General features: G+C 36.2%; 1 pseudogene; it reads left to right on the top strand.

The window, feature by feature from the left end:
* Positions 1-5742: 5742 nt before the first annotated feature.
* Positions 5743-6348, top strand: LOC150012990 (transgelin pseudogene; annotated as a pseudogene).
* The last annotated feature ends 11885 nt before the right edge of the window (positions 6349-18233 follow it).

Genomic DNA, 18233 nt, shown 5'->3' with positions numbered 1-18233 from the left:
TATGTTTCAGTTCTTACAAATATATCACATTTTAAAGTTTATTATAGTTATTTAACTTAAGCAATATATAATTATTAAGGCAAAACATATTGAATTGATGATCTGCTTATTAGGTTAATGTAATTATATTAAACTGAAGAATGTCAGAATGCTTAAATAGGAAAACAATGTTGAGAGTCTTCAGGACCTCAGCTGAATGGAGGATAATAGAGGAAATTCAAGATCATGTAGTACTGAGTCCAAGAAAAAGTCCTGCTGTATGGCTGTCCCAGAGAAATAGCTGGGACAATTTTTGGCATTCTAAGGCCAAGCATCAAATTAAAAGAAGGTAATATTTCTTGCTGATTATGGACAGTGTTGTTTTTCATATAAATGCTTGTTCCAAGATGTAGTTTAGACTGCAGATGATTACACTCTTGGAGGTAATTAGCACAGTCACATCAAGTGATCAGGCTCTTGTTAGGCATGTGAGTTGAGAGAATATTAATGAGGATTTCCTGTGACATGAGGTGCAGTGTGTGGTCGTAAGACTAACCCCTGAATCGCCCACCTGCAAGGACCAAGGACCTTGTATCAGCTATCTGTGTCGATCAAGACTGGTTCAGGAAATTTGGAGAGATGCTGTAAGTTCATGGGCTAAGGGCATCAGGGGGCCTTTATAAATAGTTTCCAAACCCTTTCCCCCATACGGTAGTGTAGTATCACTGACTACACAGAGAATTTGGAGCCAGTCGTTCTAAGCTTGTATACAAATTATTCTGCTCATTTGTTAATTATAAAACTGCACAACCTGATGGATGCATAGTAAGCACACATGAAATAATGAATATTTTATTTTCATGTGTTATTTTCACTATGGTATCTTTAGGGCAAGGTCTCTATTATATTTTTTCTATCCTTAAGCATGATACATAGTGCTTAAAACTAGTGGCATTTAGTGAGTGTTTAGCGCAAGTTTTGTGGCTGACACACACTATCAATTTTATCATGACAGAGAACTACTTAAGGTATAAGACAGAATAGTCATCAGAAGCTAGTGGGAAAGTCTCTCCCCAAATCTGTCATCATAGAGTATAATAAAAGGTCTAAAAATGAATGTAGCTCAGTGTCTTCCCAAATGATGGAAGAGAATCATGTCTTGTGTGTGCTAGTCTCAAACTTGTTCATTTTACAGATGAAAAACAGTGGGATCAAAGATGTGACATAATAACCAGGCTTTTAAAAGCCACACCTGTTTGTACTAGAAACCTAATATATGTGATTTTTGTCAGAAATCAAAACTGTTGTTGAGTTATAGTGGCAGAGGTTTCCTTCAAACTTGTTGCTAGGGACAGTGAAGCATTTCAGAGGAACTTAGTAGTATTGTGGTTAAATCTGTTGAATTAAATTTTATTTTTATTTTTGGATACAGGAACTCCTCTTTATAAGCCACCAACTGACCTTTCAACCACACTCAACGCGCCAATGCATGTCCATGATCTCAGAAAAGGCCATGTGATCCTGTTTAGAACATGCCATGACATATATTTCCAAGGTTTCTATCACGAATAAAACAGACATACCTGTAAGCTAAAACATAGTATATTCCTTTCAGTTTCCAAAGATGGAGACAAAAAGCTAAATCCAGATGGAAATGTGAAAGGAATGCACTTAGGACATAATTACCAAGATTAGGCACACTACTTCTGTGGTAGTTTCTATATGTCCCTAGACTGTGCTTATTGTAATTTCACTCACTATTTCGTCAGAAGGAAGAAACATGTTGTGATAGCGCTGGTAATTGGCAGTACCATTTATGTGTCTTTAGTGCTTGCAAATTTACCCCACTGGTTCTCATTATAGATGAAATGAATTATCCTGAAACAACTCTGTGGGGCACTATTCACACCGAGTAATGTTTAGTGAAAATCGTGTTTTGGCTCTTGATACACTTATTTACATTTCTCAGCATTTGGAGTAAGCAGCCTGTGGCTGTTTGAAATATTTCCTTCCATATTTAATTCTCTTATTTTAGAAATATTTGAAACTTGGTAATTGGTCAGGTTTTTCAAGCACTGCATAGAAGTAAAATTATATTAATTTGACCAAATTATTTAGAATAAAATTATTTTTAAATTATTTCAAATATATGTCTTAAATATTTTTAAATTAAAAGAGTCCTTACAATGAAGGGATCCTCCATTATAAAAGATGGATGGGCAGGATTAAATGGAATAACACTGATTTTTTTTAAAAATTGGAATTTAAGCCAGCATATCTGAATTTCATCTCTGGTTCTCTCCTTCCACTTCTTGTGTGACCCTTAGCATGTATCCTCTTAATAAAAATGGGGAAATAATTCCTATTTTGTGTGAAGGTTAAATGCACACTTTAAAGATTCCATCAATAATGAACAATGGTACCTGTCATTATTACTGCAAAAAATGTGTTATTATAAATGCCTTGCACATGTTCTTCAAATAGTATGTTACAGGTAAACATATGAAATATTATAAACTTTTAACTCATCCTTGGTCATATTAAACAATTTATTTTTAAGTATTTTGGAAACATTTGAAAATTCCTTTAGATATTAGACTTAACTAAATTGTCTCAGAAAATATTATTTATTATTTACTCATTCATTGTAGTTAGTAATGTTTTACCCCTCTTTTTCTATGAGACAACTGGTATTTAAAATGGCTAAGGAACATTATTAATGTTTCAGAACTAGTTGAATAAAAATAAAAACAATAAACATTGATTTAAAAATTAATGGATATAGATTTCATACCTATGAGATTTAATATCTTCAGAAAATAATTTCTACCTTTTTAATCTTGAGTAAAAAAAATATTGGTACTATTTTGACTAAGTAGTGAGGTAATTATTTGGATTTTCATCAAAAGACCTTGAACTTATGGTTGATTTTACTGCTCTAGTTATGTAACTTTGGGATATCTATATAAAATTTTAATTCTCAGTTTTATCACTTCTAAGATGAGTCAAATATCATTATTCTGGGGAAAAAAAGAGAACATTAATGATTAGAGGGGAAGATTTAGAGGGAGTAGGGGGAAGGAGAAAGCTTTGAGAAAGTAAGTTGAAATGGTGAACAGGAGTCAGATTTTACAGAACTTTGTAAACCAGACCAGAGTTTGGGGCTTATCTTAATTGGTCATTGGAAATCATAAAATATAATGATAAGATCCAGTGAAACCTCAGTTCTTGAACATCTCCCAAGTTGCTTATGGGAAAACTGTCTCAGTTGTTAAACAAAACTTCAGTTCTCAACCAGATGATTCTTTCATGCTGAGACTGTATTTCTAATGGGAAAAATTATTTTATTTTTGAACAGCCTTCTGGAATGCATTAAGTTTGAGAGCCAAGATTCCATTGTATTCTCAGAAGGATAACTCTGATAGCACATATGGAGTGAATAGAAGAAAGAGGGGATAGAGCAATTGGACCAAGACAATTTAGGTGAGAAACAATGAGATCAGAAATAGAACTATGACAGTATGATGGAAAGGATACTACAAATGAGAGAGTTAAGAAAATTGGCAGCAGTTAGTAGCCAGTGGTAGATAAAGAATGGAGGAGATGGATAAGGAAGAGACAACTCAGGAGTATAATCTAGGAAATAGTTAGAAAGAAAATAAGAGGAGTAACTCTGGAGAATAGGAAGAGGAGGATGAGTGTAGTTTTAAATATGGTTAGTTTCTGGTGGTGATGGACGTATGTTTGTCATAGTCCCCATCTGTTTGAAAATTTGGTCTGGTGCTCAGGACATAGAACAGGAATGGAGATACAGGATTGGGAATCACTGACATAAAAATGGTATTGGAAAACATAATTAGATGGAATTTCTCAGAGATTTTGATAACAGGACAAAGGGTAATAACTTGAATAATATTTATATAAACATCTATAGTAATAAAAGGGAGGTTTAGCAAGGATATTGGATAGAAGTGATCAGAGATAAATGAAGAATCAAGCTTTTTTTTTTTTAATAACAGAAGTCAACAAGCAACAGCTATACAGCAATTGCTAATTTTGCAGAGGAAATGAGGAAGAATTGATCAAGAATAATTTTAGGAATGGTTTTATTAAGAGTTATATGTAGAAGACTTATAATGGGATGAGAACAGGTGCCAGCTATGTTTTCTTTTTAATCATTTTAGTTATGAATGTTTACAAACACAAAGTTAGAGTTAAAAACTACTAACACTTTGCCACACTTTATCTCTTTTTAAGAAAGTTTGGAGATAAAGAATGGAAAATTGTGTACCAATTTAGAGAACTTTGAAAACTCTTCAAAATAAAAATATTTACATAAATATATTAATTAGAATTTTTCTTTCCCACTTATTACCTTCTTACTTGCACTGGGGAAACTATTTGAGATATCTGTCTTTCCTCCTTATTGTAGTTTTCATCACTATCCATAGCAAGAAATCAGCAAACATCCCTCTTTTCAATCTTGGGTGAAACCCTTATTATTCTGACCACTAATGCCAATGGCCTAGGAAGCATCTCTTTTGAGGTCATATGCAGTACAAATTCACAGTTATCTTTTTGTAACAGTTTTGAACCAGATAATAGGGGAAAAATAAAGTTCAGGCTATCAATTTACACATATAATAGGTCTCTATTTAGATCCTTTAAGCTTTAGTAAGAAATGACATGTGTTACAATTGGATTAGAAAAACTATCAAGAAGCTATGATTTACTTTTATAAAATACTACACTGACATTGATGCTTCAGTTATTCTGATTTTACTCTGTACCTTAAAAAAAAAATGTTAAAAGATTTTTAGAGAGAAGTGAAGGGAGAGAGAAAGAGAGAGAAAGAAACACCAATGTGCTGTTGTCTCTCACACACCCACGACTGGGGACCTGGCCTGCAACCCAGGCATGTGCCCTGAATGGGGATCAAATTGGTGAACCCTTGGTTCACAGGCTGGTACTCAATCCACTGAGTCATACCAGCCAGGGCTACTTTGTACCTTTTTACAGGCATAAGGTATGACATACTGTTTTTGTTTTTGTTTTTCCCTCCTCAAACCTTAGCAGCTGCATCAAGCAGAGCTACCTCCTATGCCTCAATTCAAAAAATAATGAGAAACACCTGAAATACCTTGATACCTGCGTTCTTCAACTCCACTCATACATATGATTAGAATCTGCATATTTACATAGTAACCAAGCATATTAGATGATGTAAAACATTTTAAAAAGAGAAGACTAAGATCTCACCAATGAAGTTTTAAAAGATGACAGATTTTCATAGGAAAAAGGCCTAAATAAAGGCTTAAACCTGACACTTCCTGATATATTGAAAAATCCATTGTTAAATGATGTATCAGCAGACAGAGAAATGGAGGCTGGGAAAGTGTGTTGTGCCTGTGTGATATCAAGCTCCTGAGCAGTGGAGTACACTGTAGAAAGTACAATTGATTCTAAGGGTAGACTCAGAAAGACATTATCTGAATATAGGAACAGATATCCTCAAAAAGGGTCATTTTTCTGTCAATGTCAAGTGTTGATAATTAGTTCACATACTTGAACATTTAATTATTGAAAATACATGTAAATTCTACAAAATCAGCACTAATTAACAATAGTTTTCTTGGGATGATATTTGATAAACTGAGATATGATATAATCTTAATTTTGCTTTCCATATATTATTGTCAGGTCCAAGTCTAGACAGTGCTGACTCCTTTCTGTGAGTTCTGAGGAGTCCCTCTCTCCCCAAACATGGCCAACAAGGGAACTTCCTATGGCATGAGCCGTGAAGTGCAATCCAAAATTGAGAAGAAGTATGATGAGGAGCTGGAGAAACGGCTGGTGGAATGGATCATAGTACAGTGCGGCCCTGATGTGGGTCGCCCAGACCGTGGGCGCCTGGGCTTCCAGGTCTGGCTGAAGAATGGTGTGATTCTGAGCAAGCTGGTGAACAGTCTGTATCCTGATGGCTCCAAGCCAGTGAAGGTGCCCGAGAATCCACTCTCCGTGGTCTTTAAGCAGATGGAGCAGGTGGCTTAGTTCCTGAAGGCAGCTGAGGACTATGGGGTCACCAAGACCGACATGTTCCAGACTGTTGACCTCTCTGAAGGCAAAGACATGGCTGCAGTTCAGAGGACTCTGATGGCCCTGGGTAGCTTGGCAGTGACCAAGAATGATGGACACTACCATGGAGATCCCAGCTGGTTTATGAAGAAAGCCCAGGAGCATAAGAGGGAATTCACAGAGAGCCAGCTGCAGGAGGGAAAGCACGTCATTGGCCTACAAATGGGCAGCAACAGAGGAGCCTCCCAGGCTGGCATGACTGGCTACAGAAGACCTCTGCAGATCATCAGTTAGAGAACAAGGGCCAGCCCCCAGCCCTGCCCTTCCCCAGCTCATTGGCTGCAGCCATTCCGCCTATAGAGCACCTTATCCACAACTGCGTAGTCCTTCAGCCCCAGCCAAGCTTCCAGGTTCCGAGGCTCCATCACTGACCAAAGGGGACTGTGCTTGGGCAACTCCCCCCCACCCCTCAGCCCAACTTCTGACCCCACACACTGCTCCCCGGGCCTCCTCCTAGCTCCCCCGCCATTTCTACTGTCTCTCCCCATCCTGGGCTGAGCAGGGTAGGGGGGGTGGTTGGCCTGGGGGTGGCCTGGGTGTGGGTCCAAGTCCACTGTCGTCCTTGGCAGCACATGCCCATTGAAGGAGACCCAGCCCAACCTCCCCCCTATTTTTTGCTGGAATATTTTGGGGGTTGAAATTCGAAAAGGAAAAAATATATACATTAATCTTTAAAAAAAATATATTATTATCAGCTTGGCCTTTCACATGTAATTATTATCAAATCTTATTACAGTTTTGAAATTATCTCTTCCAAATTTGACGAAGGCCACCTTTAATACGTACCTCTTCCCTTTCTTATAAGGTCTTTAATAGATAAAAGCAGTGTCTGCCAAACCAATATAATCTCTGTCGCAGGTTATTCCCTTATTGCTTACCTTGAATTTCTTTAATTGCTTCACTTCTTTTGGCCAGAAGATAACTTCCATTGGGTCTTCCAAAGGCCAAATTGGATAAGGCCTTGTAGGACATTATAAGAACCATTAGTTATATTTATGGCCTAGCAACACGAAATTGCATACAGATTCGAAATATACCTGGACCCAGAAAGTCAGCATTAGTACTGCCTGTCACTACCCACCCCAACAGATAGTGGCAAAAATTGAATCTTTAAGGGCACTTTATTTAGAGGCTGGTGATCTGAAAAGATGGTGAGCTATGTACCCTAGAAACTATCTTCACCACTCATCTCAAGCCAAACTTTTTATAAGGAAAAGAAAAGGGTAGACAAAGGGTTTGAAAAAAAGATTAATCAGATAAGAGTTGTAGGCAGGCAGTGATTTTCTTGTGCTGCTTTAATCAGTGATCAACAATCCTTTATCTGCTTCATAAAAATTTCCTCCTTGGAACACAATGGCTCAGATACCATATCCATAGCTTGCATATCCCCTGGGGGCACAAAGGTTGAATTGCCCTGGAGTGACTATAGGTCCTACATTCCAATTCCTGGAATATCGTCGTCGTCGGCAGCCATCCATCTCGAGAGACGATGGTGTAGCTTCTTAAGAGTCTATCTGCACCGCCGAGAATGGCTGTGCAGTCCGACTCGGGAGTGACACGGTATCTGTCTCCTCCCGTGTTGAATCGACATCTTGTGATGACACTGGAGTGTCTTCTCCAGTGAAGCTGAAGCTACAGAGCCTGGGCAGGGTGATATGGAGGGTCTGCTGTTGCCCATGCAGCAGACCTCCCCTCTCTTCGCAGCTGAAGGATCCAAGGGAAAGACGGAGTCAATACAGCTTGGCTTCAGGTGCGCCGCAGGAGTTGCCGGTGTTGACTACAACGTCAAACCGCCTTAGGGACTCCGGCTCCGGATTTTCTGTCGGGGTTTACTCCCTTAGCCTTTCCCCTGAAGAGGTATGCCGCAAGGCAGTGGAGGTTTTTTGGAGTCAGAGTTTTCCTTCTCTGATGTGCCCTGACTGGAAGATCGAACCAGCGACACTTAGTTCGCAGGCCGACGCTCAATCCACTGAGCCAAACCAGCCAAATTCCTGGAATAACAGCTTTCTATATGCATTAATCATTTAAGCCTATCAACTCTAAGTAAGTTTAAAATCTTTAACTCTTGAGTCCCCCTATTATACCTTCAGATAGATTTCATCAATAAGATCTACTATCTCTGTAGCTTATACAAAATTTAATGTCCCACTCTTTAGTCTCCTTTAAAAAGACTCCAAAAATTTTAAGGGTTTATTTGTCAAATGGCTGTCCTTATTACTTAGGAAAATTTCTGGTTTAAAGTAGATATTTAAAACCCATTTGTTGTATTGCATATTGCATTGATTTGTTATAGATATAGGACTGAAACATGTTTCTTTATGTAAAATTTTATGTTGTTTTGTAATTGTACAAAAGTCATAAACAATGAAGTATATTCATAAATAACACAGCAGAAATGTATCTGTCATTTCTGATTCAAAATATTTGAACAATAAATGTTTATAGTAATGCGGGGGAGTAGCAAACTTCACACTCAAGGTTCTTTTGGCTAGTCAAATAATTAAGTAGAGATAAAGCAGATTAGCAAGAGAAAATAACCAAATTTAATACTCAGTTTATGGGAACTTTGCATATATGAGTCAGACAATAGAGGTTAAGAGAGAGATTAAGGATTGAGGTATATAAGATATCCTGAGACAATAATGAGGTAATGCATTTTAGGAGCTTCAAAGAGTCATTGCAGGATGATAAGAACAGACATTTAATAAACAGAAGTTTCCCCTGTCCTATAGATAATTCAAAAGAAGTGTTCTTTGATAATCTCTTATTATGGATGAGGCCTCTGAGCCAAGTTCTTTTAGTATGTGAGAAGAACATATATTTCCACTTGATGAGATTTTAAATACAAGTATCCCCCGTATAACATGGTACTTCTTTAACATGGTTTTGCTCTAACATGGTTAGAGAATTGGGGAAAACTCACGTATAACATGAAATTAGGGAAATCCCCATATAATATTGAATATGATAAAATTTTGGACTGTATTAACCTAATAAACTCATCCATCAAAGAAATAAAATCAACAGCATTCAATGCTTGTTGGAAAAATATATGGCCAGAGTCAATTCAAAGTAAAAATCTAATTGAGCCAGCAGAAAACTGTTAGAAATAGTAAAAACGGAAACCAAGGAAGCTGAGATGCAAGATTTATTAAGGGGAACCTGCCGGGCTTGTCTCAAAGGAGAGAACAGCAGCTGGCGTACAGGCTGACAAGGTTTTAAAGGGAGGGATAGAGGATGACTGGAACAGAGTATCGGGGCGCCTAGTGATTGGTTTGGCCTGGGGGTAATGGCAGGAACAATGGGTTGAGCCTGGGGGTAACAGCGCAAACAATGGTGGGAACAACCAGGTACTTGGTGTTCTGTTGGGTATGTTGTTCGGGAGAAGGTACTTGGTGATTTATTGGGCATGTTGCTGGGGAGAAGAATAGAATAAGGGAGTAAAAATTTTCTACCTCCTACTGGTGTTCTGCAAGATTTGAGGAACTTTTAACTGGACTTCTCAATAGTCATTGTTTGTGGTTTTTACTTCCTGCTAATCAACTTATTGGGTGGGGGTTTTTGAGGCTCTTACTGAACCTAAGAAAAACAGGATGGATACAATAGTAGAACCTGCTAAGTTTTAGGAGGGGAAGGTTTTGATACAGTATTCCCTCATTTATCGCGGATATGACATTCTAGATCCCTCCACAAAATAAGAACCTTACAATTGTTTTAGTATTTATATATATATTAAGGCTTTATAAACCCTTCCCACACAATTATAAACCATTCCCACTCCCTTATTAACCTTTTCCACACTTTTATAAACACTATGTTCTTAAACATATTCTACACTCTTAAACCATGTAACTTTAACAACATATGTATACATTACCGCAAAATCCCACGATATAGTGAAAAAACCATGATAAATAACTAAATATAATATTTTTTAAAATCCTGCGATACAATGAGGCCGCAATAAGTGAACCACAATATAGAGAGGGACTACTGTAAAACTGTAGAAGATATCCAAGAATTGTTGGTAGAAGGAGAAACTGCTGAAGCAATTTTTGTGGAAATGAAATGTGCCAAGATAACTTAGGAGATGATAGCACTGATGAAAATGCAGAAGTTAAGCAGTTTATTATAAAAAGCATAAAGAAAGGACTAGACCTAGCTGAACAGTTAGATTCATATTTCATAAATGAAGATCCTTGCACTGAAAGGAACACAAAGTTTAAGAGAGAACTTCAAAAGTGCTCAGCACCGTATAAAGAAATTATAAAGATCTCTCAGCTAAAAGCAAGCAATCAAAAATAACAATTTTTTTGCAAAAAGTAGAGCATAAAAATTAAGATAATGCTGAAGAAAGTTCAGAGGATGAGGATATCTTGTCCAAAAGAAAACGCATTTAGTTAATGGAGCTTAGTAGTGATGACGAAGAAAGCATTACTTAATTCATATTAATATGTAATACTTTTAAAAGTATATTTTATTGATTATTTTGTTACGGTAGTCCCAATTTTTTCCCTTTGCTCCCCTCTTCCTAGTACCCCCCTCCTCTCCAGCAATCCCACCCCCCTTGGTTCATGTCCATGGGTCATGCATATAAGTTCTTTGGCTTCACCCTTTCCTATATTATTCTTAACTTCCCCTTGTCTATTTTGTACCAATCAATTAGGCTCCTTTATCTCTGTACCATTTCCCCATTTCTCCTCCTCCCTCCTCCCAGCTGATAACCCTCCAAATGATCCCCATACCTATGATGCTGTTCCTATTCTGGTTTGCTTAGTTGGATTTTGTTTTCATTTTTTAGATTCAATTGTTGATAGTTGTGAGTTTGTTGTCATTTTAATGTTCATAATTTTGATCTTTTTCTTAAGTAAGTACCTTTGACATTTCGTATAATAATAGCCTGGTGATGATGAACTCCTTTAGCTTTACCTTGTCTGGGAAGCACTTTATCTGTGCTTCCATTCTAAATGATAGCTTCTTACCGGACTTGTATGTCTATTTCCTTTCCCAAATTTGGAGAGTTTTTCTTCATTATTCTCTCACATAACTTTTCAATTTCTTGCTCTTCTTCGTCTTCTTCTGGCACCCTTATAGTTTGGATGTTGGCACATTTAAAGTTGTCCCAGAGGTTCCTACACCTCTCCTCATTTTTTTTCAATTACTTTTCCTCATTCTGTACTGGTTGACTATTATTTTCTTCCTTATGTTCCCACTCATTGATTTGAACCCCAATTTCCTTCCCTTCACCATTGGTATTGTGTGGATTTTCCTTTGTTTCATTTAGGATAGCCTTCACTTCTTTCCTTGTGTGTCTGCCATACTTAAGCATATCTTTCAAGTCTGTAAGCATCTTTATCACCAGTGTTTTGAACTCTTCATCTGTTAGGTTGGCTATCTCCTTTTTTGTTAGTTTGGCTATCTCCTCATCACTTAGTGCTCCCACTGGAACCTTGATCCATTCCCTCTTTTGGGCCTTACTTCTCTGTATCCTCATCTTGACAGACTCCTGTGTTTGTTTACCTCTGTGTCTTAGGTAGAGCTGTCGCTCCTGTTACATTGTAAGGGGAAGAGCCTTAGGTATTCATCAGTACAGGGCGACCTGTTTCACAATGTTGTGGTGCTGTGTGTGTGGGAGCAGTCTGAAGGGAATAATGCTGCTTGCTCAGCACTCGCCCCTTTTCCAGGCATTTCTCCCACTTTGTAGAGGACTGGCACCTATCTAGCTGTTGTCCTGGCTGTCATTCCCAGAGTGGGTGGATCTGCAGATATTTTAGAACTGTTTGAGCCCTTTAAACAAGCAGACTCTGCTGAAAGACCAGCAGTTTCTTCCTCCTCCCCAACCTCCACTGGTTTGCATAGTCAAAAGCTATGAGGCTTTATTTTCCCCACACTGGGACCATAGCTGCATGGTCTAGTTTGGTGCTGGGAGCACTCCCCAGGTGTCCCTCCCTAGTTTTTAAAACGTGTGACTGTGCTTTCTGCTGGCCTGCCACTTTTGCCATTGCTACTGTCACCACACTGCCCTGGTTCTGCCCTTCCTACCTGTCTGGATATTTCTTTTTTATATCTTTGTTTGTTGGACTTCCATGCCACTCAATTTTCTGGAACTTCTGGTTGTCTCTAGTTTTGAGGTACAGTAGTCCCTCTCTATATCGCAGTTCACTTATCATGGCCTCACTATATCGTGGGATTTTAAAAAATATTTAATTATTTATAGCAGATTTTCCTATATCGCAGGATTTTGCAGTACTGTATATGTATGTTGTTAAAGTTATATAGGTTTAAGAATGTAGAATAAATGTAAGGTTCTTACTTCATGGGGGGGGGTCTAGAACATAATACCTGCGATAAGTGAGGAAATACTGTAGTTGTATTTCTTCTTAGTTGTGGAGGTTATTTTTAGAGATAGGGGAAAGGGGAAAGAAAGGGAGAGAAACATCACTCTGTGGTTGCCTCTCACTCGCGCCCCCAACTGGGGACCTGATGTGCAACCTAATCATGTGCCCTGACTGGGAATTGAACCACTGACACTTGGTTCACAGTCTGAGCCACAGCAGCCAGGGACAAATAATTCTTTTAAAGGATTGTAGCTACACAGACAAGGATGTTGTGAAATGACATTAGAAAGTCCCTCTGCACATAATTAGTGTTACAGTCTTTTTAGATAGCTGATTCACATCATGCTGAATACACTAAGGTAATATGATTATGAACCATTTTTATAATAATACTCATGTTGAGATCGAATTGCTTGGAAATGTTATAAGTTGGAATGGGTTAACAAAGGTATCCTTACAGAGAAATTGAAATTGAAGCTTGATATAAAATTTTACGACAAAATAATTGTTTATTATAGTGAAGGTCAAAGAATGACCATGAAATAGCTTACTATGATTTGGAGAACATATAAAGGAGAAATGTAGATATAGTTTTAATTACATGATACCGTAATAGGAATAGCTTGGCTTATTTTAGCAATAAATAATTTGATTATACATCAGGAGAACTCCAGTTGGTATGGTGTTGTTTTATAACAAAAATGTACACATTCCTATGTTTACTATTTGGATTTATGATTAGTAGTCTTTAAAAGTGAATAATAGCCGTAGAAGTATTGGATTATTTAGAATTACTAAATTTTAGAGTTCTGGTGTTGAACTCTAAGAACACCAGAGTGAAACTGACCCAGAAGGAGTAAGCCAGGAACGGAATGGGCTTCTTCTGACTTCTAACGGAGGACACTTGACAACAGTATATTTCAGAAGCAGATCAGTTTCATGCAGAGATAGGGCTACATCATTTCTTGAGGACTTAAAACTAAAAATTAATTTAGTTGTATACTACAGAGTTAAAAAGACATTATTAATCATGGTAGATCCTGACACAGCCTATATTGATCAGCATAGCTGAAGAGATGAAATAATAGATAGCTAATTTTGAAGTAAAATAGGTGATATTTATTTTGTTAAAAATAATTTTTACTTTTCATATCTTATTTTACTTAAAATAAATTTAGAAATGCCACAGCATCCCATATATATAAAACTGTCAAAGTCTAGAGTCTGATTTTTAGTTGTTAATTAAATTACATGTATTCATTTTCATTTCTTTCTCTGTAGTCATTTTAACTGTAAATGTCCTTGACTGTTGTTGTCTTTAGTAAGAGGGACTTTATGTAAGTTTTGTACATTGAGGGTGTTTGTTCTCTATTCATTTGTTGTCACCGACTTATAATTTCTTGTCATTATGCATATTTTCAATAACTTTGTTATTCACTTGCAAAGCAATTTTCCATTTAGTTGCTCTAGTTTTTCCATAGTTTTATCACTCAGCTTTGGTATAACTTATGATACAGTTTCTTTGTAATAACATATATATAGTGTCCTACTTCAAATACTTTTCCTCACTGTTTTTGGCACAAGTTTTATTTAGTAAGCAAATTAGTTATCCATTATAAATATGCAAGTTATGTAATAAATGAAAGCTCTATATTTGTTAAGTAATCTGTGTGATTACCTGCATGTATGCTAAACTTATTTCCCATTCTAATGAGAGAAAGCTGTATTTCTACTCATAATAGTAAGACTCTACTATTTTAAAACTAACTTTACACTCTTGAAATTTTACTTTGGGAGCCAATTTATTCAAAGTTATATTTCATATTAGCATTTTAAAAAATTTAAAAAGCCACTAAACATTACATATAAAAGCCTGTTTTGTGTTACATATGTTACATATGTCTCTATAATAATGTCTGCTTATTTCCTGTATGATATTATTGATCAAATATAGTTTATGCCTATATTTTATTACTCATAGAATTGACTAATGTTAGTCAATTAGTGACACTGAGTAGTGTTACCATAATGAGACCATTTTTTTAGTCTCACTCTCAGAGAATATATAGTTTTACCTTATTTAATGCTCTAGATTTGTTTTTATAAATGAAAATAATATTAGGTGATGATATGCTTCTTAAAAATAACTATTTCAAAGCTATATTTGCTCTAGGGGCTGGGCATATTAAATCTATAGAACAGAATAATCAGGAGTATCTCCACTCTGCTTCTTAACTTAAATGCACCATTGATATTAGAGGTTATTTTCCTTAGTAGTTTCCTTCATAGTGAATATCTAAACTATGCATATGGCAGGAAATGATTAGACAAGAGAGCAATAAGAATGCCCATCACATGCCAAAAATAAAGTGCAGAGCAATCAATGTGTTTTGTGTTGGCGATGAGTAGCTAATTAAATAAACAGAAAATGTGACATGAAAACTCTTTCATGTCTAAAAGTATCATCTTGAGGTTATGCTTCATTAGCTTCAAATGTAGCATACATAATAAAGGGCACTTTTTGATTCATTATGAAAAAGCCTACAGACCCCCTTTCAAGGGACAGTTTACTGAATAAGATGAATAATGAAAACCTTTCCAACTAGAATGGAATTATAACCCTGTTTTTGATACTTGATCGCAAAGTTCAGATGACAGTGCTGTACCTCCATTTTGTGTGGTCACCAACTAAATAAGAAGAGATACACAGACAATATTCCTTGAATTTAATAACTTTTAAATTATTCTCTATAACGTCTTTTTTTTTCATTCTTTGCATTAGCTAATTGAATCTGAAAAAAATGATGGGAAGTAATTTTATTGCAAAATATAAGAACGCTTTCATGTCCTCAACATGGAGATTGCCAATAGTTTATTTTTTCAGTCATTTATTCATCACTTCTATCAACCCAATAAACAAAATATTTTATCATGCTATGTTTTTTTGGTGAATTAAAAAAGCCTTAGAGCCCTGGCCAGTGTGCTCAGTCATTTGGTGTGTCCTTCTGTAAACTGAATGTCGTGGGTTCCATATTTGGTCATGGCACATGCCCAGGTTATGGTTTGACCCCCCGTTGGGTTACCTATAAGAAGGCAACCAATTGATGTTTCTCTCTCACATCGATGCCTCTCTCTCTCTCTCTCTCTTCTCTTTCTCTCTCTCCCTCTCCGTCTCTTCCTTCCTCCCCCCTCTTAATCACCTTAGATTTTAAAATATAAACATGGTTTTTGCTTTATATTACAATCTAAAATAATGTTTAATATTTTTTTGTGAGTTTAGGAATTTCCTACTGTAAAAAAATACCAAGCTGTCTTTCCCACCCACAGAGCCCCACTTTCAAAATAGGTAAAATGTTTATCACTTCTTACAGAGAGGCTAACTGCCCCTGATTTGTAGCATTTATTAGGCTATGAAATTATTTCAGGTTTTTACTTATTTCTTTCTGTCTCTGAGGTCAGATCCTACAATATTATCACTACTGCACCACCAAAACTTAGTAAGGAGGTTAGGCAGTTTTGTAAAGTGGTTAAAAGTGCAGAATTTAGTGAGGATGGGAAAGCCTCTCTAGCTCTTGCTACTTTTGTGAACTTAATTGAGTTTCTTTACTTCTCCAAGTCTGTTTCCCTCTCTGCTCGGGAATATATATCTGTAGCTCATAGAGCTGCAAAGATTAAACTGTTTCCTAGTTAGTAGTAACTATTACACGTTAGCTGCTGCTAATATTTAGTTAGTTAATTGAATGACAAATTAGTATGAGTTTAGCAATATTAAAATTATTTTTCTTTTTAAAAAGCAGTTTAAAATTCTGGAAATAAAATGCATAATATCAACATATCCTGCAGACAGTATTCAAAGCTTATATAAATTCCAATAAAAACAAATCAAATGAGAAAGAGTACAGGAAAAGTATTCATGTTTTCCTGCCTAATTTGAGATCCATGATTTGTAAAATGCTGTGGAAATTTAGAGAAGGAAGCAATTGTATTCAGCTGGAAACACCAGGAATGAGTGCTTCGTGGAAAAAAATGCTATTTGATTTGGTTAATTGAATATATAATGTCTGAAAACTGATGTAGACATTTCTACCAAACCAACTGAATGCACAGTAAGGCCATGAAGGGATAGTGCAAAGTGTGTTTGGAGCCAGTGGATGGTATATGTAGAGAATAATGAAAAATAAGATTGAACCAGAATGTACGGCACTGCGAATGTTAGGGTGAGGTATTACTGAGTAAGGACATTTTTGAAATAGGAGACAAGTGGAGAATACAGAGATACTTGAAATTTAGAAACAGGGCAATAAATGATTGTACTCATGTTTAAAAGGAGGTGCTGACAGTGTATAAAATGAGTTCTAATTTGACTTCTAGACAGATATATTTAGAAAATATGTTTTTCCCCAGTATATTTACTTTTAGAAATAAGTTTTTCACATTTTCTGTCAAGAAACAGGAAGTTGCCTTGAGTAAGAAGTACGCTCTTTTTCAATGATTTATTTAGTTTTATTGAATTTATTGGGGTGACACTAGGTAATAAATTATATAAATTTCAGAAGTTCAATTCTATAATACATCATCTGCATATTGTTCTGTGTGTTCGCTACCCCAAGTCTCCTTCTATCACTATTTATCCCCCCATTACTCTCTTCTACCTCTCCTCACACCCTTTCTCTTTGGGGATCAACAAACTGCTGTCTGTGTCTATGAGCTTATGAGTATGCTTCAGTTTGTACAGATATTCCCTCTGTTAGATAAAGTTCATAATGTGCTTATTCTGAAATATGTCTGAAATAACTGTAACTGGTATGGGCAGACTTTGGAAATACTGCAATTAAAGTGCTGATGAGAATTTTCCAGATGTTTGCTCTAGTTTAATAAGCTGTATTGCCACTTAGTCTCTGATAAAAACATTTAGATAGTCATTAAAATAACAACAGTGCTAATGTCTCATAAATATCAATCTCATTTACAGTCAAGCTAGTTGAGTGGTTAGAAATTTGGTTCTTTATTTTGTGATGTTACTTTTTTTAGGCACTGCTTTTCATTGATTTGCGCCACTCAAACTCAAGTGCATCTGTCAACCAATTATAAGGTAAAGTATGAAGGCAGAGAATCCATTGAAGCTTTTTCTAGGTCAAAGGTTCTGCCTTGTAAAATGTTTGTTGAATTATGTTTCCTAAAATCAATTGGGCTACAGTTAGGAGGTGTCATGAAGAATGTTGCCTTTCATTCTTTGGCTTTTTTTAAAAATGTAATCACACTGCCTGAGCTCACAAAATACACTAGATTAAAACCTGCAGTAGTGTATGATTGTTGAATGGACAGAAGGCCATGGGGGCATCAGGAGAATTGTGTTCTATTGTACTTTGTGATATCCACTGGTCATCTAGACAGTACATTCCCTTCTACTTATTAGAAAATGTTAGTTATGCACATTGTCTAATTACTTTTATCATCTTAGTGAAATATTCATGTTACAGAGCTAGTTTAAATTCTTAGCCTGTATTTTCTAGGAAGTTGCACTTAAATTATCCTTACTAGAATAATTGGGGTGATCACCTCGTAAGTTATATAAATCTTTAATCACTATGTTGTACACCTGAAACTAATATAATATTGTATGTTGAATGTAATTGAAAAATACAAAAAATAGAAAAATTATCCTTTCTATTATGCAGATCTTTTAATAGATGTGGAACTAATACAATCACATTTCACAGAAATGAGTGCTACTATTAATAACTAATATATCCCAAGCATAAAAAAGTATGATAATTATAA

The sequence above is a fragment of the Furipterus horrens genome, unplaced genomic scaffold, assembly GCF_987537825.1.
Source record: "Furipterus horrens unplaced genomic scaffold, mFurHor1.1.pri manual_scaffold_4, whole genome shotgun sequence".
Lineage (NCBI taxonomy): Eukaryota > Metazoa > Chordata > Mammalia > Chiroptera > Furipteridae > Furipterus > Furipterus horrens.
The sequence above is the reverse complement of the archived record's forward strand: the minus strand, read 5'-3'. Positions and strand labels throughout refer to the sequence as shown.